Raw genomic sequence first — 8,706 nt, 5'->3', positions numbered from 1 at the left:
TAAATTCGGATAGAATTCGATCGATAATTTTCGGCCGTCATTAGACTTGTAATATTGGTCCATTTGAAGATTGAACCCACGGTCATCGCTTTATTAGCACAACACTGTTATCTATTAACCTAATTTATCGTACATGCAACCAATGGATGCCGGTTCCAATATAGGAATTTGTCCCGACGTGAATGTCAGATTGAAATACTAGGTAACCTTAAGAAGAAGAAAAAAGTTTTTAAAAAAAGAAGGTATAAACTTTGAGTCTGATTCAATCGAATTCAGTCACTCTTATTACTTTCAGTCAATCCACTCTTAATATCTTTAGTCAATACACTCTTATTGCCTTTAATCAAACTATTCTTATTACCTTTAGTCAATGTACTCTTATTGCCTTTAGATAATCTATTCTTATTGCCTTTAGTCAATATACAATATATACCATTTAATTTGTAAAAAAAGTATCTCGTTGCATCAATATTATAGATCCGTGTTTGTCAAAGACGTCAATTTTTAAAACTTTGAGGAAGATTTTTTTTCCCAGTAGTAGGAAAAACTATGCTTCAATGCTTTACTCTTGGTTCAATCCATTTAGTTCAAAACGGTTTTCTTTTATTACAAATAATTTAAATATTCGCAAGTTCTGATTAAAAAAAATATGTTTTCTAGTTCTTTTGAAATTCTGGAAATGTGTGTTCAGTAATCAATTCATTTGTTTTACCACTAACACTAGCAAATATTTTACGCAAACGTGCAATTGGGAAGTTTTATTTCAGCTCTTGAGCAACAAAAACTCACCCATTGTTAAATTCGTGAAAATAAAATAATATTTTTTATCGAGATCGGAAGTTTTGAAAATGCTATTGTTCGATTTTTCAAAGCTTTAATTTTTTGTAGAACTAAAAAAAAGTAGGTTACCTATTTTATGCGATTTCTGATTCGGATCACAAAGTTAAATATTTTTCACTAAACATTATGATTTTCATTTTTCAAAACCAAAAATTCTTTTCTTTTTTTAACCACTTAAGGCCCCCGAACATTTACCCAAAATTTATTTTTTCAGCATGAATTATTTTTTCGTATTAATTCTATCAACGATTGCACAAAATGAGCATTCGTTTAAAAAAGTATATTTTTTTGCTATGTTTTTATTAACTCGCTTTCGTGTCGTTGAGGATAAAATATTTATATTAAAAATCGGACCACTTTCAATAATCTCATCTGCAGTTTTAAATGACCCCTCTGCTTTTAATCTTTTACTAACCACAATAACCAAAATTTATTTTTATCTTACAGCCGTCGTTGAACAGCCGACCCAATATAGGGTTTAAGACTACTAATGTTAAACTCCGTAACCTTGTATCCAATCCAGAAGACAAGGGAACTCCTTAGTCAAGTATTGGGAGAAATTTGCCTTCGTGTAGGACTTTTTGATGGAACTAACCCTCATTTGCTTTACATGGAGAGGAAAACCGCGAAGACCTCCCACGGTTAGCCTAACGGCAAGGGGACTCTAGCCCATGATCCGTCGACCTCTGAAGATATTTTACGTCAGCACTGTAGTCGGTGTGAGGAATTCAAATCTGGGTCACCTCATTGGAAAGCAAGCGCTCTATCCCCTAAGCCACCACGACTCACCAAAATTTCTAAAAAATAATAATAATGACATTCAATATTAATAAGTCATTATTAATGTAATGAAGGGAGAAATGAAACTTATCTCCGATCACAATCTAGTCCACTTTCCTATCAATTAGGCTGGAATTTCAACTGAGACTCTGTGACAAATAATAGTAAAAGCTTCTGTCAATTCAGATCATCAAAAACAAAATTTGTATAACTATTTTTACCTCCAAAAAGAATTAGTTTATTAAATTTAAACTAGCGTTGGACTAGCTAAAGCGCTCCAATGTCAATTGAAGTTTTGTGTCTGTTCCAAATAAAAGTTTCCAGACTAGAATAAACACAATTTTTCTATGAAATTTCTTCTACCAAATGGAAAATGAAGTTAAGTTTTGCCTATTTAATAAAATTACTTGCTTACAATGAACTCTCTGGTGTTCCAACACTTTAATATTATATATAATATTAAAATATTACAACACATTGGACATTAGATATTTATTATTAAAGACTAAGTCTAGCAGGGATTCTTCGTGTTCGCAAAACGGGTGTTAATCCGAAAATTTACAAACTGCATCAAACATTTCGATATATATTAAATCCATAATTGTCTAATGCAGGTTTTCCATTGTTGACGGTGCAATTATAATGTAGTTCTACGATGCATTTTAAGATAAAGTTGTTTAAATCCGCGTCTACTCTTCTTAACAGTTTTAAAATTATTTTTTTCGAAAATTACATTTATATACTACTATAAATTACAGTTAAAAGAGATTCGTTGAATAATTAAGTACTTAACGATCAGCTTCATGCACAATGTGATGTATGCAAAAGTTATTTTTAATATATATCCGTCCGTTTGGTAAGCGAAAATACTAAATGACTGTTGTTGACTTGAATTTGTTATAACAATATATTTTTAAATGTTATATTTTAAAAATATTTAGGAAAAATCGCTTATGTTCACTTTTAGATCTGAATAGCATCACAAGGAAAATGTTTGGACGTGGAGACAAGCGTCAGCGAACAGTTTTGTTTTCAGTACAGCTGTGAACAGGGAGACTGCTTAAAATATTAACCCGCCTAGTAGTTAATATTTTAAGCAGTTACTATTTTAAATAACGGTAAAGCATTATATAATTTTAAACATATTAGAATAACAAGATTTGTTTTACATTGTGTAGATGCTCTCTAAATTGACATTTCTAAACATGCAGAAAAATTGAAGTTTATTCACGATAATACAAAAAGGTTAAAACCTTAAAAGCTGACACATTTCAAATAAAAGCAGATTGCTACTCAAACTCATGAGTTGAAAATTGAAAAGTTTCATTGGCTAACTTAATTTTCCAGAGGTGCTGCAGGAACATCATCTTGTCCATCATCTTGTGGTGCAACAAACTTTGAAAACAGAACACCACCAAGAACCCCCACAACAACACTACCCATGATGGCCAGTTTTGACTTTGTATCTGGTATGAGATGCCATGAAGCAGCCATGGCAGCAGCAAATATAGAAGAACTAATGACAATTCTAACAGCCCTTTCTGCCATGTTCTCAATGTCTGGTTAGTCTCTTGTTTTGCCGTACGTTTTCTAGAAAGGAAAAAAATTAACGAACGAATAAGTAAATAGAACAGGAATAGATTTACAATTTTCTACACATTTTCCTACATATAGTTACTATTGTTTCGGTAAATTTTGCTACTACCCCTCGCTATTCCAATTTCTTACTGAAAACGTACAGGCGTGGAAAAGAAAGATTTGCCGAAACCATAACCCAGAGGGGAAGTACAGAGTGGAGAAATTTCGAAACTATTTAAGACTTTCTATTTAAAAGAAGAATAATTAATGACAATTACTTTAGGATGAGTTATAAATTAGTTTAAGAATAAAGTTGCAAGTAGATTTGTATAAAGAAACTTTAAATTTATAAACCATAATTAACCGAAATGACATTACAAATAAACTACTTGCAATATAATTAAAAGTAATTATAACCGATTATAAGCTTATTTCATGATAATTTTAGCAGCAATTGCAATTAATATTTCTTACAGTATTGATAGCAAGCAATGATTTAGATTATGAGTCGTTTTGAATATGTAGTCTTCGTGGTTACAGATAGCTTTTAAGAATCAGCGACATCACCCATTCATACGTTAATATCTGTGCTTACGAAATATCTTTGTATCTATAATCCAAATATCAGGACACTAGAATAAGTGGTCATAAAGTTATAAGGGAGACACAGACAGGCATTTTTTTAAAATTATAAATGAAAAGATTTCGTCCGAAAACCGAAATACGGGTGTTCATCAGGCAGACAGTCAAGTTCAAAGATCAGTATCAAGGCAAAATGTCAGTTCGCCAAATAAAAAAGATCTATATATGAACAGTCTAATTACACCATTCATTGTCGTAATTGAGAGAAGAAATATAGTGATAAAAATTCATCCCCAACCATGTCTTAAGCCAAATCATAAATTAGCAAGAATAAAAGAGGGAACAAAGAAAAAAAATCCCATTTTATATGGCAATAAACGGTTGTAGTTCAGTGATGAGAAATCAAAATGGAACTGTGATGGTCCGGACAGCTGGAATAATATTGGCATGAACTTCAAAAAGAATTAAGAATCGTCAGCATGCATCAAAAAGGCAAACTCTTGATGAGTCTGGCAACGCTTTGATTTAAGTGGAAAGATATCCCTGTATTTGTTAAAGGAAAGACTGACATCTAAAATAAAGCAGCTTGTACCGAGGAAACATATTTTCCCTTTTAAAGACCTCATGGCAAGAACTGATTACATATTTCAACGAGAAGATTCCTAGATACCTATTTTACGTTCGACAAAAAGTGGCTTTCTCAACAAAATGTTCAGGTGAGAGATCATGTTCTGACCAGAGACCAGACCAAAATAGAATAAGAACGTTTGAGGCAATTTTTTCCGTCAGCTACATGAAAATGGTAAACAATATAGCACTGTTAACGAACTTCAAAATACTATTGAGAAAATATAGTCTTTCTAAGCAAAAGCAAAAGAAGCTATTTAATGGGAAAAAAATTTAAGGTTAAAAATAATGGGGGATATGGTTTAAAAATTATCCTTTAAGTTTATTGGTCCCAATGTCACTTGTTAAGTCTTATTAAAATTTTCAGTTACGAATATGCATGCGATTGAAAGCATACAGTAAAGGAAACATTATAATATTTCTGTTTTATGGTTTCATTATAGGATAAAACAGTTAATCATGTTGTTAATAGTATAGAAGTATGCTATAAATTAACTATCAAAACTTCGTTTGAAATAGAACTGCGAAAAGGTGCAAATTTCCAAAATATACAGTATTAATATTTATTTCTTAAATAAAAGACATTACTTTTTATACTAATGTTAAATAAACTACAAAGAGTTAATAAAATAATTTGAAATAGCTACAAATTATGTAGTAAAATTAGTTATCTTATTCAAACACATTCGATTAGAAACATAAAAGCTTTTGATTTAATTCGTTTACCGCTAAGTCATAATAATAGATGACAAAAACGATTAGTTTTTCCCTTTATCCTTATAACTCTACATTTTATAAAATATTTTTAAAAAAGCATGAAATTAAACATAGATTTATACATAAATACACAATATGTTGCAGAATTTTACCTTATATTGTCTGTCGAAACAAGTGTTGAAATTAGCTATGATAATGCAAATGAATTTAGCGGTCAAGTGGACTTAATATATAGGCCAAGTTTCAGTGGTAAGAAGTTAAAGTCGTAGTAAGTCTTCACCATCATCCATTTTCATGTGGGTACCCAAGACAGTTAAGGGCCATTTTTTCCAAAGTGGTGGTGTCCTCCAGTGATCGTAAAACGTGGTCACCTGAAGTTTCGCGCACACGTTGTCGGGCTACCAAAGCGGGAGAGATGATGAAAATTGTGAAGGCACAGAGATGTTTCTCAGCGTAAGTATCCCATGGTGCAATTCTAGTACGACGTTAATAAAGTACTATTACTACCCAAAGTCGGAGCGAGTCAAATTACTATTCGCCTTTATCTTCTATGAGTAACAAGAGGATGTTTGTTATTCACTTCTATCCTAATAACCGTGAAACCATCCATGAAAATTGGTTTGATTCCATATTCTACAGGCTGAGTGTTCCTCCGATCATAACAGAGGTTCGGTTTTCTCGCCAAGGTATTTAGAGATTCGGAACAGCCATCCTCTGTGCAGAGGATCAAAATTGTGGTGGCATGTCTTCGGATCATCCTCGGGGATGTTTCCCAGACAGTCGCCTCTAGTGCGACGTAAATGAACTACAACAACTGATTCAGAGCAGGAAAATAGGCTTGATTAAGGTTCGGTATTTTTCTTTTCTATTAAAATAGGTTTCGTCAGAACTTTGATTCCACTCCAACGCATCTGAACGACGGAACGGTGGAGTTAAATAAGAGAAGGATTCTCTCGAAATCATTATTATTACGGATATGATATGCTAATAGAAGTATAGATAAAGAAGAATTGAGCAATATATACGAATCAGAGCAAGGATGAGCCGAGTGCTTTCCACAGCTCTCCCACCTCGAGAGCGACCAGCACCTATGCATTCATGCCGGGGAAGAACAGGACAAGTCCAGTGATGATTTGAAAATTTATTACTTGCTTAAATAAACTAATGTGAATGAACAAATACGAGTGTGTAGTTTTTGTTTGTACTTACTTTACATGCAATAAAAGTATAGATATTTTAATATTCAAATTTTCTAGAATTATGACTAATATTCACAATTTTATGGTTAAGCAGAGTAAGGCTATTTTACAAACTCTTTCGAAAAAAAACACTTATTGAATATTATGCTATTTTTATAACTGCTGTGAGTTTTGAACAGTCACAATTGTTAGGTTTGAGCCTTGGTGGCTCAAGGGATAGAGCGCAGCCTTCCAATGAGGTGAACCGGGTTCGAATTCCGGTGATGGCTGGTTGATTTGAATTCTGCACACGACTCGAACTGACCACAGTACGAATGTAAAATATTGTCAGTGGTAAACGGATCATGAGTTAGAGTCCCCTCGCCGTCAGGCTAATCGTGGGAGGTTTTTTTCTTTATGTAAAGCAAATGTGAGTTAGTTCCATCAAAAAATCCTCCAGGTAAGGCAAATTTCTCTCACTACTTGATCCAGCAGTTCCCTTTTCTGGTTTGGTATTAAAATTGAAAGGCTTCGGAGTTGAACATTAATAATCGTAAACACAAAAGATTGGATCACCTGTTCAACGAAAGTTTTAAAATAAAATAAAACTGTTAGGTTTTGTTTATTTCTGTCCAGCGTATCCTCTTTGGGGACTAAGAAAATGGTATAAAATATTAACTTTAAAAAAAAAGCTACATTTCTTTTTCTCTTAAAAAAATCCTATTTTTGTATTTAAAAAGTTGCTTCAACACTACATTATCACAACTCATTAAATAGGGGGGGGGGAATGAAGAAGTTTTAATGGATTTTAATGATATTCATCTAGGTGGAATATGCTGCCAAATTGACTATGAAAAAAGTTTTATAACACTGCAAAACAATAGTCTTCTGTCCTTTTCGACATAAATGCGATTCTATGTAAAAAAAGGGAGAAGGTTCTTATAGCAAAAGATAAATAGTCCATTATGTATAGTTCTTGTAGAAGAAAAGTCGACAAACTAGGGAATTTTCGCATATTTTGCTTCATTACTGTGTGTGTGTGCGTGTGTGTGTTTGAATTGAATAGTTGTAGTGGTAGCTACGTTAAATTACTCCATCACCAGAATTTTATCTGTGGTAAAATTCGATGAGCGGATTCGAGTCATTGCCCTTTTGAGAGAGGTTGTGAAAGCTGTATTAAGATTACCTGACTTTGAGTGACTGTTGTGAGAGCTTTATTTAGATCACGGTAGTTCACGTGGTCGCTTCTGTGTTGCTATTAGCAGTAGAGTGTGTGGTTGAAAAAGAGTAGCAACAGTGCGAGGAGGTTAATGTCACAGTCATAAATAGCAAGTCAACTGTTTACCGTTGACCATCCACCAAACTGTGTTCAAATCGAAGTGGGTGTTTCAATCGAGATAGGCTTGTTGGTAGAGGCAGATATGTTCAGATAACGTCCGAGTCACCAATGTGGGTGCAGACTACCAACATTGTCAACCGTCCTCTATCAAAAGATACCTCATGATAAAATAGAGTTAGCATGTCTTATATACTAGTGAATAGGAATTGAATAGTTGTAGTGGTAGCTGCGCTACACCCTTTATTCCCCATTTATAAGAGGCCTAGCATCAGGCTCGTGACATAATAAGAGGAAACCTGATTTTTTTTTTACCTCTGGTTATCGTAACCTACTTTCAGGCAAGCATCACCGTTCGAATCCAACTTAGAGTCAGGCCTGACGTGTGATTGGTTCGTTGCGCCTAGTTATTTTTCGCCTAATGGGGCTCAGAACATCGAGAATAGTACAAATGTGACAGGCATTTTTTAAAGCTTGTGAGGTCTGAAAACCACTTTCAGGATCTTTTTTTCTGTCCCTACGTAAATAGGGCGGGAGAGAATCAAAACTTCGGAAATGTAAATGAGGCAATTGTTGCCAAAAGTGTCGCCGACGTCAACATAAGGTTGCTACGGCCCCACTGTCAATGGAAAACATCTTCCCTGGAGAATTATAATATGCAGTTAAGCTATTAGTAAAAGAAAAACAAGACTACTAATAAAGAATAATCTTTTTTGGGAAACTAAGTGATAAACAAAATGCAATTACAGATTATTTTCATCCAAAACACGTATTTTTATCTCAAAGACACTTTTTCAAATTGTAATTATTAATATTTTAAGTTGTGTAATTATTAATATTTTAAGAAATTATCACTTTTAAAGTTTAAATATTTCGGTATACAAGGCAGTTTCAATAGTTTGAAATCAATGGTTTGCTTCAAGATTAAAAATCCTTAATTTGTGATTTAATTTCCTTGGTAAAAGAGTTCCAAACAAACAACTTCATGATAAAAATACCTATCAGATGCACTATTTTTTAAGCATAAAAATTTATTGAATGAAACAGGTATGTCAAATAAAATAGACA

General features: G+C 33.2%; 1 long non-coding RNA gene across 1 annotated transcript; it reads right to left on the bottom strand.

Annotated features, from left to right (window-relative positions):
• Positions 1 to 2,826: 2,826 nt before the first annotated feature.
• On the bottom strand, positions 2,827 to 5,416 carry LOC107447902 (uncharacterized). Its single transcript, XR_001584585.3, has 2 exons — positions 5,277 to 5,416; positions 2,827 to 3,210 (listed from the first exon to the last, which is right to left on the bottom strand). It is a non-coding gene; the product is annotated as an uncharacterized LOC107447902 (long non-coding RNA).
• Between the last annotated feature and the right edge of the window lie 3,290 nt (positions 5,417 to 8,706).

Source organism: Parasteatoda tepidariorum, chromosome 2 (genome assembly GCF_982258835.1).
Source record: "Parasteatoda tepidariorum strain Cologne lab strain chromosome 2, Ptep-v5.0, whole genome shotgun sequence".
Classification (NCBI taxonomy): domain Eukaryota; kingdom Metazoa; phylum Arthropoda; class Arachnida; order Araneae; family Theridiidae; genus Parasteatoda; species Parasteatoda tepidariorum.
The sequence above is the reverse complement of the archived record's forward strand: the minus strand, read 5'-3'. Positions and strand labels throughout refer to the sequence as shown.